We start from the raw sequence: 19684 nt of genomic DNA on the forward strand, positions 1-19684 counted from the left end.
AGATTTTATTTTTATATTATATCCTCTCACTTTTTAAAAAATTCTTTCCCCGGTCTCTCTCTCTCTCTTTTTTTTTTACCGAAATTAAAATCGTTAACACGATAGGATATCGGAGTTAAGAGTATATATTTTTTTGATTTATTTTTTAGTTTAACTTATAGATATTCGGAATGAAATATCCCGATGTTTAAAGCTCCATTATGATGCGCATATTTTCCCAGATACCCTCCATCGTGCGTCCAAAGCGTACGTAAAAAATCGTAGAGGACGATCCCTCCTCTTGCGAGTATAAATCCACCTCCGCGCGTCTCCAACTCATCGCGGCCGAATATATATCCGCGCTAGTTAAACCCGATAGGAGAGCGCGAGCCGAAGCTTTGAAACGGGAGATTTTGCGCGTTTATTTGTCATTGATATCCTGGCCGCTCGATTCCAACCCTCTTGGCTCTTTCGACCTCTTTTAATGCGACGGCGGATCCGATAAATCTCCTCTCGTCTGCAATATTGCGTCGGTCGATTCGGGAAAAAAGCGCGAATTACACGCGCCAGACGGTCGACGCGTCCCGCTCGATGACTGATCCTTTTTTCATTTTGTTTCGCGAAAACTATCGCGAATTGTAAACGTTATCTTCCGATTTATCGCGGGGAAATAACGCGGCAATCGTAACAATACGATTGGTATCCGTTTGATTGATTTTCATTTTTATTATCTCTTCTCTGTGGCTGACGCGTGATACCGGAAAGTAATTTGTTGTATACAGAGGATTTTTTTTTTTTTTTTTTTTTTTTTTTTTTGGAACTGAAATATGTATGATGAAATGCGAGTGTCATCTCCATTGAAAAATTTTTATTTACTCTTATATATATATATATATATATATATATATATATATATATATATTGTGTATTATTAATTTAAAAAACGCGTCAGTTAAGCCAATTTGTCAATGCGTTATCGTGTCGTTAATCTCGTAATCTTTCATATATATTATTTATCTTGTCGCTGAAAACTACTATGTATTGTTATCAGCGCTTTTTTCCTGCGTTTTAGCCTGCGTGCCGAAAAATTTTTACGGGAAATTTACAGAATTTTTGTGTTCGATATTTAAATGTGAAGTTTTTTAACGTTTTACGGATTGACAAACATTAATCGTGACAACGAAAACACTCGTCGCACGCGACTGCAAGCTCGCTAAAACACGTAGCGCTACGGCATTTGCCGCGTACTCCTTTCCAGAAATTATCTTCATTATCACGTCCCCTGTCTTCTCTGTCACGTGGGCTCGCCAGGGTGTATTTTCTCAGCATATACGCGCGACCGTTCCGTTAAGAGGCCGGTGACGGCGATAATTTCCAACGGGAATATTTTCCGAGGGATCAAACCGTCCCTAACGCCACGTGTGAGAGGGTGCCAAGCGCTTTTACCCCCTGCTCCTCTCTACCCGGCAAGCACATATTTGTTTTCTCTCTCTCTCTCTCTCTCTCTTTCTCTATCGCATACATTTTCCATTACGTCCCGCAAGATTTCCCGCGTTCTCGAGAATTCGCCCTCGCCGCGCGTCTAAATTGGCGGCTTTCGTCGCGACAAGGTCGACGGGGTGGCAAAAAGGGCCGAAGGAGAGGGAAAGGGGAATTCGGTTTTAACCTCCCGCCTTCGTCCCTTCCAGCAGGTTTAATGGCGCGCCTATGAGAAGAGCGTTAAATTTTGTCACCGAGCACAAAGGGCCAAAGGGTGAGAGCGTTTAACCCGCGCCCGAGTGGGTGTCCCTGAAATTTTCGTCCACAACCTTCAACTCGTCCCTCTCGTCGCGCCTTTCCTCTTCACTCCTATACGAAGGTCTCTTCCTTTCAGCGCTAACGACGTTAATAATAATTACGATTTCTAGCGAGGAAAGGCTCGCGAAATTCGCGAGGCATCTTTTGCAGGAAGGTCGAAGGTGCGTAAAGTCATCGCAGAGAAATTATTAGTAGAGGGAAGGCAACTAAAACCTGTCATATTCTTTTGTTTTCGACAGCTCTCCATCTTCTAATTGAAAAATCAATACAAAAATTTATATCCGCGAAAATTTACTAGACAACTAGGCACCTTTTTCCTTTATCGGATTCCATCGAAGTTTCGATAATATTGTTTCGAATCTTTTTTTTTTATATTAAAAAAAATTAATTTTTTCATTATATACTGAATTTTTTAATAGCCGATGAAAAAAATTGAGAAGAATCAATCGAAAACTACAGATTAAATAGTGCTAAAGATATTAAACAAAATAAATTTAGAAATTTACGAGTAGAATAATGTGACCAGATATAATACTTCGTTTTATTATTATATATTGTTATTTAAATCATGTTAAATCTTATATGCGTCTTGCGTATATTTAGTGAAAACGATCTATCGAGCGATGCGTTATTTCGGCACGATAACCGTTCATCATTAGGAATGTAATTCGATTGATGCGGAATCTGAATAGCGGAACCGTTATTTCACGATTACTATAACGTTATCATTCGAATCCAAGCGTAACGGGCATGCTTTGTGTACGTTGTATATCCCGCGTAATTACGCCGACTGTAATTAGCACGACTGACTCGCGCGTGCGCGAGATATTGAATGTTCCTCGTGGCGTGAAATTCGCGCAAACCGACTTTGATTAGAGTTTATTGCCGGCGCGTTTTTACCGCGACCAGCCATTGTCAATTATCACGTAATATAAAACGGATGGCGCGCGAGCTCTCGTACACACAATGAGAATTACCGTTTGCCGGCCGACCCGAACAAAATGTTTAATCATTCCCCGGATTGCCCGGAAACAAACAGGAAATGGAGCGCTCGCTCGCGTTGTCGATTCGACGCGGCTTCTAATGAAATTACGTATGTATGTCAATGGCACATATATGGTACGTGTCGCGCATCGCCGCTCCGCGTTCGCGATTCGAAAATTGCCATTTTTCGAGAAATACACACACAATTTTCTCTTCGTTATAAAATAAAACCGTAAATAATAAACATGGTTAATAAACAGGAACACGGGATGCAGGACGGTCGACCTCAATTCAGTTATTCTTTTTGCCCAATTGATCAGGTGCCCTTCTCCATACCGCATTTTATTGTATTATCAATGTAAATTACTTATATCGCACGCGAATAAATATTCAAATAAATATTTTGTTAAAATATATAAAGGAAATTCACTAAAATTTTTCCATATGTAAGATGCAAAATTTTATTAGGTGTACAAATATATAAGATCCAATAATGCTTCCAATTCCGCGTCTTCGTACACTTTCGGCCTTCCGCTAAGTTCTTTGTCTTCGATGTCAAATTCACCGTTCTTAAACTTTTGAAACCACTCACGACAACTTCTCTCACTTAAGGCAGCCTCACCATATGCTTCTACAAGCAATCGATACGCCCTTAGCTGCAGATTTCTTCAAATTGTAGAAGTAAATCAAAAGTTGCCGCAAATGACGCTTATTCGGCTCAAAACTCGACATTTTCGCACACAAAAGAATATATTATACTGATAAAAAATCATTAATATTTTAAGATTATGTTATTGACTGATGTCCAATCTGACAATTTTAACCATAACTTACTGGTGGCGCCAACTTTTGTCAAACGGCGGAAACTTATTTGTACTTATTTTTCTGTCCCTCAATGTAACGGTTAACTCGGATATAGTAGACTTCGACTTGTTCGAAAACTATCGATATTTGTATTCGATATTGAAGAGAGACGCGTTGCGTATTGTCAGCTTTGACGTGAAATGGAACTTCCGCTTTTAAGGTCGGCATATAATCCAGAAACTTTTGCGGATAGTCGGCGTAAATATTTGCCATTGAAAATAGTGGGCGGACTTGGTTTAAATATCGATGATAGCGAGTATCGACAGTGTACTCGCCTGTGCCTGCTGAAATATATTGACCGATCTTTCCGTATATATTCGTTGTCGGGGAACGACGGGGGAATATAGTCGGGAGAAATGTTGAGAACGCGCAATCGAAAACGCGACGCTCGCTCGTTTCGAAAAACCGATACTGACGGAGCTCGTATATTTAAATAATCTCTACATTGTGTATTTATCGACGTTGCTTTTTAACGGGTGCGCGACCGGCGTGATGCGGCTTTTAAAAATCGAGATTCTTCCCAATTACAATCGCAAATGTACATGTGCAAAGAGGTCAGAACTCGGCATGACTGAAAAATTTACACTTTGCTTTGAAATTAATTTTTCGTGATATCTTACTATTATACAAATATTTCAGGTGCACGAAACGCGAATCAAACTATAGAGAAGTAAAACTGTTGAGGACAAAATTATAAAAAATTATTTGACAAATAATTTTAATGGCAATAATAATTTTATTTCGTGTATATATATATATATATATATATATATATATATATATATATATATAGTATGTGTGTGTGGATATATATTAATTTGAAATTAAATAAAGAGAATCAGCCTTTTTAAAAAAGATAGAGAATGGAAAGAAACGTGTTTCAAATCGTAAATCACTTTCATATCTAAAAAAATCTCTCATTATTTACATTTTCTGTGTTACTTAGAAACAATTTCTCTGTAAAATTTTAATTACTATTTTATTAATTTAATTACTATTTTTAATTACTATTTTACTATTTTAATCAGAGAATCTTTATTTCACATTGGAAATAATTTCAATATCATTACAGCAACGATTATATCTCTTTGATCCGTTCTCCTCCTACTCCCTGTATAGCTTCGATGTAATTTCTCGCCTTAAATAATATAAATATTAATTACGTTAACTAACGCGATAAAGAATTGTGGGAATACGATAATGCATTTTAAGTTCTTCGACTTTCTCACTTTTGCCAAGTTCATGATTGCCAAGAAGCTTCTGTCGGGATGGATGAAGTCTCGTCAAGAAATTTCGAATGGGTCCGGAAGTCTTAAAGCGCTTTCTCCCGTCATAAAAGGGCCATTAACAAATCCGCGTAAGCCGTGAAGTATCCGGACGCACCCCTTTTTGACGAACGACGAACGCCCGGCACAAATCGCATCTCGCGATCACAAAACGCACAATGAGAGAGTTTGCGGAGTCCTCGCCATTTTCACGCTAAATTTATTCCGGGCGACAATGACAAGCGCTTGCTTAAACGGCCGCTTTTCTGTCCGTAGAATTCGGCCATTAGATACCATTGACGGATTAACCTCCTCCTTCTCTCTCCCTCCCCACCCCTCTATCCTTTTTGGGCCTATCTCCTTCGTTCGGGGTTGCCTTGAGTCCTGCCGTGGCGATTTTTTGAATATATATATATGTGTGTGTGTATATATGTATATTCACGCGCGCAAAACGACGATCGTTTAAGGGCGCTATTGTTCGTCCACTGAGAAATATGACGGCTGCTTTCCCATTCTCTCATTTTACTCCTGGACGTTTGGCATTCTTCCGTCTCTTTCACATCTCAAACCCCTCGAATAATACCCTTGTCCACGTGACCGTATTAATCGCCTCTCTCTCCCTCTCTCTCTCTCTCTCGCTTTTTTACTTTCATCCGCTTATCAATGCCGTAATTCGAACAGTTTGCATTGCGGTGGGATATTTTCATGTGCAAAAGTAAGTAATACAGAGTAGAATTTTATTATAAATCTCTCTTGAAATTCTTTTAAGTAAAAAAAATATATCACATGAAGAATTTAATTGAAATTAAATGAATTATGCACACACGCAAACGCTCGGCAAGACCGAAAGATAAAGAGTAAAATTAGTTTCAATTTTTCCAATTAAGTCTAACATGTTTGTAAACAAATAATCGCGAAAGATAATAGATAATAATAAGCAATATATATATATATAAGATAAGATAAGAGCATAATTTCATGAAGATTTTTTAATCTATTTTATTTCAATTCTTTCCATCATGATTTTTACATTCCATGTTTCTGTAATTATCAGTAAATATCGGTTTTGGGAATAAATTTTCGAGATGTTTATTATCCTCTGTGTTTAAGAGAGAGACAAATTATCAAAATAGATTAGTATCATCAAAATTGTGATGAGTATGGAATCTGATAAGTGTGAATATTTGTCGGTATAAATTTTTCCTTTAAACTTTTAGCTAAAAGCTAGATTCAAGAACGATGCGTGTCGGCCAAAAGGTTTTCATGTCTTTCCCTTACATCAGTCAAAATTATGCGTTTAAGGTAACATATTCGTGCACATGCAAATGCGCGAAAATACGAGAAAATTGCGACGGCATGCAAATGGAAACCGGTCGCGGAAATCGGTCGCTCAAACTCACCGGGATTGAATGTAAAAATCGTTACTTTGGCACTTCTCGTTCGGCGCGGACGCCACCGAAGGTGGGAAATTCGTGTTTTCCGGTCCACGCAATCCTTTCCCAACCCCCATCCCCTCTACGTGCATTACCAGCCGCAATAATGCCGCGTGGAAAGAGAGGCGAAATAAAGCAGCCGTCGCCTTTCTACGGCGGAAAATGCGTCGCGTCTAGCGATATGGAAAATAAAAGCGAGTCAGCAGGCTTGAAGTATGACTGCGAAAGAAATGGCGTATACCATCGATCGATTGTCGAAGGGGAGAAAAGATTACGGCGAAAAAAATTTTCTCATGTGCGAGAGAGCTGAGAAAGTGAGTAACGGCAACATATATGTATAGTAATAAACACGGAGATATTTATTTTTAATTAATTGCAAATAATAATTTAAATTATATGTCTCTTGTATTAAAAAAAAAAGAAAAAATTGAAATATCTTTATATGTGAAATATATATTTTTTTTTATACATTCTAAACACATATATTTTCTCTTCCAATCTCCAACTGCAAAATGATATTGATTATTGTCTAGTAATAGCGATGCCACAATAACGCATACGAATCAATGAAATTGTCAAAATGTATATTTCTTTCGCTTAACATTGAAAAGCTGGCTCCAGCTGCGTATATTTATGGTCGATAAAGGCGTAGGGGGCAAAGTGCTTTATGATTATCCGCGTATATTCTCGACGTGTATCGTGGATCGAGTGAGCGAGTGATGAAAAGTGTTCGATCACGTGGAGATTAAATTGGCGCATTATACGAACGCGCGCGCGTCATACTCTTCTATTCGCGCGAACGGCATCGAATCTCTGTTCAGGAGGGGTGCGTGACGTATTAATACGGAAGAGAAATTCGAATGAATACATCTGAAAAAAAAAGAGTAGCTACGACGACGTAGCTTTATTAGAGTGCTGATCTCTCGTTGTGGATCTCCGGTTCAGGATCAATTTGGAATCAGTTGGATCAGCTACGAATATCTTTTTCTCGCAATTAAGCATTATTGCACGATTTATTCGACAAAAAACTGCGCACGTGAAATTAACGTGTGTTTCAGGAGAAAATGAACGATGTTTTGAAATATGAATGATTTCGGTCGAAGAACAACAATGGAACGGAAATAAAATGAAAGCACGATTATTTTTTAAGCGAGGACGCAGGAATACGAGAAGCTGCGATCGATCCGTAAAACGAGCGTCGCATTCGCGCGAAAATTAGAATTCATTCGGACCGCGGCCAGTCGGAATTAAAGCCGCGAAACTTTTTAATTTCGTGATACGCAAATTAGCTCGCGCGACGCCGCGTAATTAATTCCGGGTGCACTTTACACACGCGTGTACGCGTATACATGGATGCGACGCCGGCGGTCGCGTCCATGACCTATGTCGTTTCTTCCGCCCGTACGAAAAAAGTCCGTTGGCTGATGAAATTTTTGCACCACAATATCGAGAATAAAATCTCCCGATACCTTCGCACGCCGTCATTTTTACGAGAGAGAAATTTCGTTTCAGGCTCAAAAAAAAAAAAAAAGGTTGACAAAATGTCACATAATTATACCACGAATTTGATATATAAATCAAAATTGTTTGTATGTTTACTTGTTTAATTCGCACAGTTTTAACGAATGTTTTTTTTTTTATAATATTAAAAATATTTTTATTATATAAACAATATACTAACAATAAGATTCAAATATTTCCATTCTTTTCATTTCGCAGATTTGACAAATTTTTATAGTCTTGAGGATACTTTTATCACGTTTAGGACTATTCTTTTTTTTTTTGTTTATAGCTTTTTTAATTTACAAAATTTTATAATACGTATTAAAAATATTTTTCTTCGATGAAGATAACAATGTGTTATCTCCATCACTTTTTCTCAAAATCATTTTCCTTTTTTCTTTTCGTTACCGATACCATCCCCCCCCCCCCCCCCCCCCGCACCTTCTCGCTCCAGCTATAATAATATTTCACGTTTCTATCTCGCCTTACCGTGTTCCTGGCGATTGATCAGTCCTTACCGGCGAGCCATTCAGCCACGTGCGAGAAAGATATATAGGGTGTGTACACTTGGATGAATATTGTCGATCAATTCGATGCGAGACGTTACACGCGGAGAAACCGTCTCGAGATACTTTCAGAAATTCAGAGTCGCCGCTTGCTGAATGCGCGATAGGAAACTTTGATATTATTTTCGTAATAAATACAACAGGTAATACTAGATCGAAGAGCTTGTTTATTCATGATGAAGAAACGAGGAGAATATGAACGAAGACTGTCAAAACGCTACAAAATATTTCCCTTTCAATTCCCAGCCCTTTGTCTCTATTCGGTCCCCCTCCCCCTCCTCCGAATATCTCTCCGAGCAACTTGCAGCCAACCGTTCCGAAGACCAGCGGAGAGACAAGACGCATTAGTCTCGAAAGCGTCAGCGCGAGCTGTTTCAACGGTATTACGTATGGAGTGCGTAGATAATGTAGAGACGAGAGAGCCTCGTGCGGCGAGCGGGTGACAGGGGGGCGGGATAGGGGGACGGGATGAAGAGGAGATAGGGCTTTTCCGCCCGTAATACGATCAAGCGAGAGAAGGGTGGCCGTGGAAAACGGCGAAAGGGTCGCTCGCTGGCTGGGTAACATCTTGCGCTGATGTCTCCCGATACACCATAAATTATTATATTCATATTATGTATTCCTGTACACCGATGCTCTCTCGTCCCGTGCCACCACCCCCTGTCGCGGGTTCCACCCCGGCAAGGACGGACCCGGGGTCGTGTCGCGTGTTTCGTTTTTTTGCGAAAGGATTTATCGCCCGCGGCTCCCACTCGATGGAACTGATCGCGATTACGTGACTACGAGTCGGCCATCGCCATTATATGCGATGCGATCGGCGTACGAAATGATGTCCTTTTTGCACACAGCTTGTGTTCCGTCCGTGGCAGGATAATTAGCGGACGCGTCGATGGTCCGTTAATTCTATGCACCGAAAAAATTAGTTAGACTTATCGGCATCGAATTAATCGTTCTCGTTACGATATATCGAAAATCTTTGTGATTTTAGAAGCAATATAAATGTTTTCTTTAATAAATTTGGGGAATTTATTTTCTGCTACTATTTATAAATAGAAAATTTATAAATGGAGAAAATATGATTTTTTCAGTACATTATAGAATTTGATTTATTAAAGTGTAAATGTATACGAATATATTTCAATCTTCTAGAAGATCTAAAAGAAGGATGAAACTACATTCATAGTTTTATCCTGCAGATTTATTCTCAATTAGAGTCACTGCGATAAAAAATCAACTGCTCTCTCTTCTTCCTATATCGACGCAAATTCACCTCTGTCGACAAGCACCGATAACCGGGTTTTATTTTATCATGCAAACGATATTTTATAGACGCGATCGAAAAAGGAGAAAGAATCCTTTTTCGTCGGATCGTCACGGATGGATCGCCGTAGAAGCGACGAATCCGTGATGGTGTATGATTCCTCGATATCGCGCATGTCAGCGTCGGGATTTCTCAGTTTTCTCCGTTTGTTTGCCTCCATTTTGCCTGGCACTTTTGCAACATCGTCGTCGTCAATCGTCGTCGTCGTCGTCGTCGTCGTCGCGGCTTCCTTCAGGATTCTCAGGACGCCACGAGCTTTTCCGACCCTCATCATCATTCTGACATCAATGCTCCGAGCTGCCGGCTCGTCTAGCATTTTGCTTTTATACATACATATATATATTTATGTGCATCTATGCGACTCTGATATTATAAACGTGAATGCTCGTGGAGCCTTCTCTAGTATCCCTGTTGTATTGGAGGCAGCTAATATTTTGATCTGAGATACGCGTCAAAGACGTATCTCGCGGACAAGGATTATTGCTACAGTAATAGAATTAAATGGCTCGCTCTAAGTCTGAGGGAAGCGAGAAAACGCGAGATGTATTAGCGTTACGATCAGATTTGCGCCTACATCGCATATTCAACGATAAATATAATTACCTCATTTTGCTTTATATTAGGTGTACAACTTTGCTTCCGCTGTTTTCCTATAGATGGCTCTAGCGGTAAGTAGTGGTCGAGATAAATAGATCATAGACGTCATGCGATGAACTTGGGCATCTGTCAACATAACCCCATAGAAACATTAGTCGATTTGTGTCCGCATCATAAAGTTATTCTCGATTGAAAATGTCAGTTTACGAGCCAAATTCTCGTCATTCGCGGGAGGTTTTAATTTTCTGCTTCAATATGAAGAAATCTGCGGCTGAGGCTCATCGAATGCTCTCAAATACTTATGGCGAAGCCGCTATTAGCGAAAGAACGTGTCGTGAGTGGTTTCAACGCTTCAAGAACGGTGATTTTCACGTCGAAGACCGGCATAGCGGTGGAAGAGAGAAGGTTTTCGAAGATGGAGAATTGGAGGCATTACTTAATGAAGACTCGAGTCAAAGTCAAAAAGAATTGGCACGATCATTGGGAGTGGACAATACTTTGAATCATAAATGTATAACCAGTTTTTTACAATAAAGCCTCGAATTTCGGGGAAAAAAAAACGGCGGAAGCAAAGTTGTACACCTAATATTTCGCAATAAACGCAATGATCTTACAATTAGTGTCGAACAAACTATGAACCGAGCAAAATTGCATTTAAAATGAAATATAATGTTATTTGTTCGATAAAAATTTTCCTTTAATTTTTCTCTTCTATAATTTTAATTTTTTAATATAGTTACCGAAGTACTGTATATGTCTATAGATGTATCGACAAGTTAAGCGAATGATAGAGATCAATCTTTGTCGAGAAATTGTGGTGGTAGGTGTTGAAAGCTCTCGGGCATTTTCTTTCTTTCGAAATTCCCAAATCTTATTTGTTAACATGCGCATCCGTTGATTAATAAATTCGTAATCGTTCACGTCGTCGATCTTATCGCTATCAAACGTGTAATACATAAAAGTAGAAACTCGTGAAAGTCGAATCGGTACATTCGAAGCTCGTTTCTCGCCTCGTATCGATGTAAGTTCTCGCTTCTTCGCGCTTTCTCGCGCTCCGCGAAATTCGTCGGCGATCGATCAACGTCGTGCCGGATAGAAAATGGACCCGCGTGTCCCGTGACGAAGTTAATAGCGCCTCGGCTCTAACGAAGAAATCGCTGAAAAACGAGGCAGCCGAGGGCGAAAACGCGAAAACCCTCATTAACGTCCGGTATTTACCGTCGAGTACCGCTGCGAGCAGGATACCCCCTGAAAGAGCTGGAAACACTTTCCCGGTTGCCTGCGAAAGGTGAAAAACGCGCCGCTTCCCATCGACAAGTTTTCTTCGTCTTCGATACAATTTCCTGCAATTGTGACTATCCGCGCGAAAAAAAAAAAACGCTGAGAAATGTATTCTGAGGGAGAGCACTTTGATTCGCAAGAAACATCGCGTTCGAGAATAACTGAAAAATCTAAGCGGAGTTTCACGATAACGTTTGATTGTTGTGGTACCGCTAATTGTAGCTACCAAAGTTATTCGTCTTAGAAAATAATTTATTAATTTATCTCGAGAAATATATTCAAAATATCTATGATTGAAGTGCGCGCGATTGTATAATTGAATTGACGGGACTTTGTTGTCTTTTCGAGCGATTGTTTGTATAGACACGCCACAAACAATTGGCGTTCAATCAAATTTTTATTAAGAAAATATTATTGCGAAATGGACTAACGAATGCATATGTTAACGGAAACACTATACACATCCTGTTAGTTTGCAGCGCTTTCGTCGCTTGTGCTCTCGAAAATATTTTCGAAACACACCAACAGCAATCGGATCCTTTCATACGTATTAGCTCAATGTCGTCCTCTTCGTTGGAAAGTTTGCCGACTCGAGCCACCAAGGGGAAAATACTGTTGACAGGGCACGTCAGAGAAGGGGTCGGAAAATTAGACAGTCTTTGCAAGGGGTCGCGACGCGTTCTCAAAGGAAGGACGCGGAGCAATAAGGTATCGCGAGTAGGAGAAACACATCTGATAATCTTCTCCCGGCAAGAGAAGACTGTCGCATAATCTCTCGTCCTTGCGTTTCGCTCTCTCCCCCGCTCTCCCCATCCCCCCTTCACCCCAACACGAGAAAAGTCGCTCTGTTTACCATTCCGAGGAAGTCTTTAATATATAACGGGCAATTTTCCCACGCTTGCTACGCCGTAAACTTCTTCGAGAAATTGGATGTTCCGGAGTCGAGGGAAGCGCGACTAAAGGAAAGAGGAAAGAGCATGACTCGTAGAGAGACAGAGGGGAAGAGAATGGAGAGGTCCTTTATCCTAAGAAACAAGAGTCGCGATTCGGCTGCTCAGAGACTTCGCATAGTCCCCGCATAATCTCCACGATTCTCCGACGTATCGTCGATTTCGCATACGCGTCTATTTTTCGATGGGGACGATGCGCGTGGGGGATGACGGGGGAGTCGTTTTAATATCTGACCTCGTTGCAACCGGCGTCGAAACGACGAAAACTTTCGCGCTCTCTCTCCCATCCTCTCCCGTTAGTACCCTGTCCCTGGTTACGGTCGAGCAAATCGTCCCTCCCGCCCTCGTTTCCGTCGCATTTTGCGGTAAATACGCCAGGAAAATGCATGGCGCATCGTTAGCCTTCGTCTTACCTGCGAGTCAGGTTCGTCGGTTAAGTCGCTGGCAACTTTCGACTTGTCTCCTTGTTGGCCCAATTTACCGCGATAGCTTCTAGCGAAGAATTATAAGCCGTTCTCTATCATTTTTGCGAACTTGGAGAAGCTTGACGGAAAACGTTCGAAAGTTTCTTGCCAAATCAATTTAGAATTAATTGTTAACTCTTTGTAAGTCTCGAATGCATCGGGAGATGCATCCGAGAAAGGATTGGCACGGGTGGTTTATTATATCCCCGGGTCGCGGTTTTTATAATAATAACGATCTCTTTAATCCTGAATTTTCAACTTTGAACGTCTCATTTAAAGTTCGAGCGCTTAAAAAGACACAGATACTTATTACGTCGTTTTTAAATAAGATAATATTCATCATGATGCTAGTTTGATAGACGCTATATTGACATATTAAATATTACTATCACCAATCGTGCACCCTGATTTGCCTCAATTATTTATTTTTTTCTGAAAAGAGGATATATTTTGATTTGTGTTTGATAAATCGAAATTTATATTTTGGCATAAAGTCATAATATTATTCCGCTTAAGTATTATTTAACACACGTCGTTACGGCATTTATCTTGCTAATATTTTGCAGTTGAAAATCGTTACGGGGATGCGCAAAACGTTAGTTTAAACGGGACGAGAGGTGGTGCGAAGGGTTAATATTCCGGAACGCAGGTGTGCGTGAAACATACCGCCGTGCGTTTAATTTCTCTGCGTAATACTGCAGTAAAGTAGCTAGACTCTAACGGATTATTATACATGAGTCGTGAGCTGTTGCGAATATCTCTCGTATGCAAATATAATAATAATAATCTGAAAATAAACTCCTCATATATGGTATAAAAAAAGTATAATTACGGGGTGAGAGCAAATTTGATTGAAGTGGCGGATAAACCACTGTCATGAAACTTTGAGCTTTTTTCTCCCGATCTTTTGCATACAAGATTGCGATAAAATTATAATCTGATCGTTAACAATTTTATGACAATGCGCACAAATCATTTTTTTATTCTCTCTCTTCAAATGTTTCTTATTTATTATCGTTAAACGATATTATTATACATTCATTATTCTCGTTAATTCTCTTCATATTTTACTCTCATTATTCCCCTCCTTATAATCGGCGTACTTGCGAGCAAGATTCCACCTACGCGGACGATGCAGGCTACAACGGGTAGTTGAACGGGAGGACTTGGTTGACATAGTTCGCGTGCCAGCCGCACTTGGGCCGTCGAGATCCTCCTCCTTTCTTGCAGATACCTGTCTCTAAGCAGGCTGACATGCCGCAGCCTCATTAGGGGGCTCTTAGGAACGCGCGCGCGAGAGACAAACGTCAGACGGTCTCCTCCCGGAGAAACATCTCATCGCGTCGCCGGAAATATCGAAAGATGCGCCTTCGGGATTTAGCACGCAGCTGTTCGTCCCATCAACGAGTCCCGAGATTATCGCAGATAATCCCCAGGCCCCCAAACATACAATGGGACGTGCGTCGCGTGCCGGCCATCGGGTACTTTCGCAGAACCTTTGTTTCGCGCGATTAATAAGTCTCGAATAAGTTGCGTTGTCGCGTTTTTAAAGAATGGAAACAAGAATAATTTGCTCCCTTTTCTCTTTTCAAATTAAGAAATTAATAAGGCTCTAAAGGCACTCTCTTTTCAGTTTTGCCAAAATTTTCGAATACATACTTTTATAATGTTATATCAAATTATGTAATCAATGACGTTCAATCTTTTAGAAATTAAATTAAATTTGATCATTTTTTTTTTTCATAGTATTTTATAGTATTTTGAGAGAGAAATTATTTAATATATATAATAAAAATGGAAATAAAATAAATAAAATATAAAAAATATAATTTTTAGATAGGTAAAAAAAGATATACTAGATAATTGCAAGATTACATTAATTTTTTTAAACAGAACTATGTAAATTTCTTTATAAATATGCTGTGTGAGTGTGCATGTGTGTGTGTGTGTGTGTGTGTATAAATTCTTTAATCGTTTATATCTTAAAGTAGAATCGTCGAAAAATTAATGATTACGCAATATTCTATAATCTATTTTAAAATATTGTGATAAAATATAAATATATTATGTTTACTCTTTTACTAAAATCTTTGTTAAATGTCTCGTAGAATAAATGAAATTAATAATTCTATCTTTATACAAATTCAGCGTTGCACGCGCAACGTGCAATTAAATTTGCGATTATATAATTTTATATTAATCAATTCATTTTTCCTATGTGTACAAATATTATGATAAAGTTATATAAAAATATAATTAATACTTTACGCAAGATATTTTATACAATATTTTTGGTCAAAATATATGAAATAAAATTATGAGCTATCTCATTTAATTATTGATTTATTAATGATTTTACTTTTATACTTTTGCAACTTAAAAATGTTAGGGATAAAGAATTTTGTAAAAAAAGAAAAAAAAATTATTTAAAATCCCATTTAAAAAATGAAGATGACTTTTTTTAATCATTATAACTTTGCCCAAACTTCATAAATATTAATCGTTATTTCAATATCCCTAATAGAGCTACCGTGTGCATCGTCGCGATTAAGAAACTCTACGCGATTTTATCGCCGTTATTTATTTCGCTTCCCTATATATAGCGGATCAATAATAAATATAGAGCAATCTTTCTAATGTATCGCTGCGGAAGCTCTTTCTCGCGATCTCGAAGATCGCTATCTGTACGGCAAAGTGATCGCACTCTCGTAAATTCTATTCAATCGCGCCGATGCGAGGACGAAGAAAGATGCGGCCCGTTTTGTTTTCGCGAGGTTTTTGGGGAGGAGTGAAAGCATGCGGAGGAATCGATTTGTAGCGTTGCGCCGAGCTGTCGATGGTCAATTCGGGCGTGGATAAATAAACATCTTCTCTCGAAGAGAAGAGGGACGAGAGCAAACACTACGGCAAACTTGCCACTATATCCAGATATTCTTCTACTTCTCTAATACTCATCGAGCGGTTTTCCCAAAATACCGGGTATTCGTCATTCGTGCGATTGGAATTTTGAAAATACTATAGGTTTTTACAGGATTATTTTTTCTCGAAAAAAAAAAAAAACGTTACGAGTATAGGAATGGATCCGCAAAACGGACATTTTATAGAATATTCAAACAAAAATTTGACAAAATTGTAAATGTCACAGTCTCATAGACCGAAACAGGGCAGATTGAATTGATCGAATTCGATTTAATACAGCGAGAAAGAATTAATTTTCGCGAACACGCCCGGTTACGTCGCGAGAGAGAGAGAGAGAGAGAGAGAGAGCACTTGGTTGAATAAAAACTCGATTAGAAGTTCGAAGTTTGTCGAGACAACGAGTTTAGCGATCGAAAGCAATTCCCCTTAAATCCTTCACAAAGCAAATCGTGCGTCTAATGGATTCTACGTTAATCGCCTTTATACCATGTCGTTAACCCGACGCGATGCGCGCCGCTCTCGCCCGAGTCGACGCAACGATCACGCCTAGTAAAAGGAGCAATCGACTTTAGGTTCATTAGCGACGCACAACCCCGAGTCAATTACCTCCTTTGTTATCTTATCTGTTGGATCCTTACGGGCTAGAAACTAGAGACTAACCGGATTATTACTTATTCGCGTGATGGTCTATCCGCCGACACGGCAATTCGTTATTCATTAATCGAGTGATGGGTGTTATTGGCGATTTTATTTCTCCAGGAATGAAATGCTTGGCTGTTTTAATCTCATCTTTTTTTTTTGCGATATGCTGTTTATATAATGCAGAATATAATTTTTTTGAAAAAAAAAATATATATATATATATAGTTATGATTTACAGAAAGCTGGAAGAGATTTTAAAATTTTAATATTTAAAGGATAAAGAAAAAAAAAAGAACTAGTGAATTAGAGAAATTATTATTTTACTTGACGACTTGGTAGATGTATTCTAACATCATTGTAGAATCTGGAAGATACTTTTTCGGGCGAAGAATTTTTAAAAACATGATAAAATATGTAGATATAAGCGATATATAAGCGATGATAATAATAATTTATATTTTCGAAAGACTAAAAATCAGCGTAATATGCGCAAGGGCATCGATCGTATCTTCGCTTTCATAGTCACTAATAATCGATTTAACACGTGTCCCGCTGACACTTTGCGGGGCACCGCACGGAACGCAAGAACACCCGTCGATAAATTCACGCGCGCACGACCTCGCGCCTCCTGTCTCGATAAATTATCCCGAGGGATGACAGAGACATTATAATCCGAGGGTCTAATAAAAAGTTACGGGATTCTCTGTCGTTGGTGAGTCGTCGTTACTTAGCAATAATTCGCGCTCGCAAAAGAGAGAGAGAGAGAGAGAAAGCGAGATCTCCGAGCGGGGAATGGGGGACGGGGGGAAAGGTTGAGAGAAATGGTGGGATGAAAGGACGAGGCGTAAGAAAATGGGGCAGGGCGACTACCCTTCGGCAACGCGTGTATCGGGAGGAGCCACGTATCTTGCAGATGCCGACCAGAAGAATTTCGGACAAAGCTGCTTGTGGCATATCGCCACAATGGACGAGCGCGATCGCGCTTCGACCCGGCCCACTTGGATGATTTATCTCGGATGCTATTTGTGTATAATATCGCGAACAACAATTCCCGTTGGGACACATCGATGATATTCCGGGATAAAGAATGATCCGGGCGATTTCATGAATTATATCGAACCGTTGAAAGTCCATTGGGAAAGTGACCGCGAAGAATCGATAAGATCGATCGCATCGCTTATGTATTAATAGCGTTAGAGATCCTTTGTAGAGATCTTTGTAGATCCTCCTCCTCCCAAAAGATTTGTCGCAAAGATACGAAACAATTGTGGAATAATAATAGTATCATAAGAGAAACGGCGTTGAAAATCATATTAAATTAAATCAATTTCTCAATATTTTATCATAGCTAATATTTATTAAAGAAGAATCAAAAAAGTTTGTAGATGAAAAACATGTCTGCCGAATTCTTTTGGGGAGAATCCGCAAAATTATGGTCTAATTGATCTGTCAAAAAATAAAAAACAAAGTCAACAGCACACGGTGTTCCCAAGCAGTCTCCCATCTAAGTACTAAACGTGCTCAACGTTGCTTGACTACGGTGATCGGACGAGAACCGGTACTTTACAACGTGATATGACCGTTGACGAGTAAACATATTTTCTATTATATCATAACAAATAAAAATAACATATCTTTTTAAATTTTTATAAGACGCAACGATTGTGTGAGTGTCCACAGTTATTAATAATTATAAAGAAAATTCTGTATAATATATAATTTGCTATTACAATCAAATGCATTACATTGTTTTAATTGGAATTGTATCAATTTCTTGTCTAAAATTTCAATTGAATATATTTTATTTATTAAGACGATTAATGTTAATTATAAAAAGCTATATCAAAACTGCACTGTAAAACTTTAAAGCGACATAATATTACCTGTCACCAATTACCTGTCAAAACACTTGTCAGATATTGGACCTTGAGACCTAATTTTCATTAAATAAGAATCAAAGCAAAATCGTTTAGAAAAGTACAGAATAAAACGTAAATAATAATTTTTTTTTTTAATAGTACCACGAAAGTGTGATATTTGATTAATTTATTAGGGAAATGCAAAAAAAACTGCCAACGGTACACGGTGTTCCCAAGCAGTCTCCCATCTAAGTACTAACCGTGCTCAACGTTGCTTGACTACGGTGGTCGGACGAGAACCGGTACTTTACAACGTGATTTGACCGTTGACGAATAAACATATTTTCTATTGCGTTATAACAGATAAAAATAACATATCTTTTTAAATTTTTATAAGACGCAACGATTGTGTGAGTGTCCACAGTTATTAATAATTATAAAGAAAATTCTGTATAATATATAATTTGCTATTACAATCAAATGCATTACATTGTTTTAATTGGAATTGTATTAATTTCTTGTCTAAAATTTCAATTGAATATATTTTATTTATTAAGACGATTAATGTTAATTATAAAAAGCTATATCAAAACTGCACTGTAAAACTTTAAAGCGACATAATATTACCTGTCAAAACACCTGTCAGGTATAGGACTTTGAGATCTGACTTTCATTAAATAAAAATCAAATCAAAATTGTTTAGAAAAGTAAAGAATAAAACGTAAATAAAATATTTTTTTAAATAATACCGCAAAAATGTGATATTTGATTGATCTATTAGGGAAATGCAAAAAAAGTAACCGTCAACAGTACACGGTGTTCCCAAGCAGTCTCCCATCTAAGTACTAACCGTGCTCAACGTTACTTGACTACGGTGATCGGTCGAGAACCGGTACTTTACAACGTGATATGACCGTTGACGAAATAAAATATTGTCTATTACATGATATTGATTAAAATTGACAAAGCATTTCTTTTTTTTAAATTCGCTCTCTAACAAATCAATTATAATAAATTGTTTAGAAATAAAATCAATAATTATTAAATATTCTATGATATAATCAATAAGAAAAAGGAAATGAAATCAAACTTCAATTAAAAATTGCAACGCATTTTGCCGATTTTAAAAAAAGATTGATAATAATAGAGGAAATATTTCAAAATCAACATACATTTCCTATCAAGAGTATACATGTCTTTTCCTCTAATTTTTTTGGCGAATTATGTAGCTAATCTAAATAATGTAAGACTAAAGTCGAT

The 19684-nt window shown here is 38.4% G+C and overlaps 3 pseudogenes; all 3 read right to left on the reverse strand.

Annotated features, from left to right (window-relative positions):
- Positions 1-18032: 18032 nt before the first annotated feature.
- On the reverse strand, positions 18033-18152 carry LOC138941419 (5S ribosomal RNA; annotated as a pseudogene).
- A 483-nt stretch (positions 18153-18635) lies between these two features.
- On the reverse strand, positions 18636-18755 carry LOC138941425 (5S ribosomal RNA; annotated as a pseudogene).
- Positions 18756-19225: 470 nt separating this feature from the next.
- Positions 19226-19345, reverse strand: LOC138941420 (5S ribosomal RNA; annotated as a pseudogene).
- Positions 19346-19684: the final 339 nt, after the last annotated feature.

The sequence above is a fragment of the Polyergus mexicanus genome, unplaced genomic scaffold (genome assembly GCF_030449975.1).
Source record: "Polyergus mexicanus isolate NDT 795.1 unplaced genomic scaffold, iyPolMexi1.0 SCAF_18, whole genome shotgun sequence".
NCBI lineage: Eukaryota > Metazoa > Arthropoda > Insecta > Hymenoptera > Formicidae > Polyergus > Polyergus mexicanus.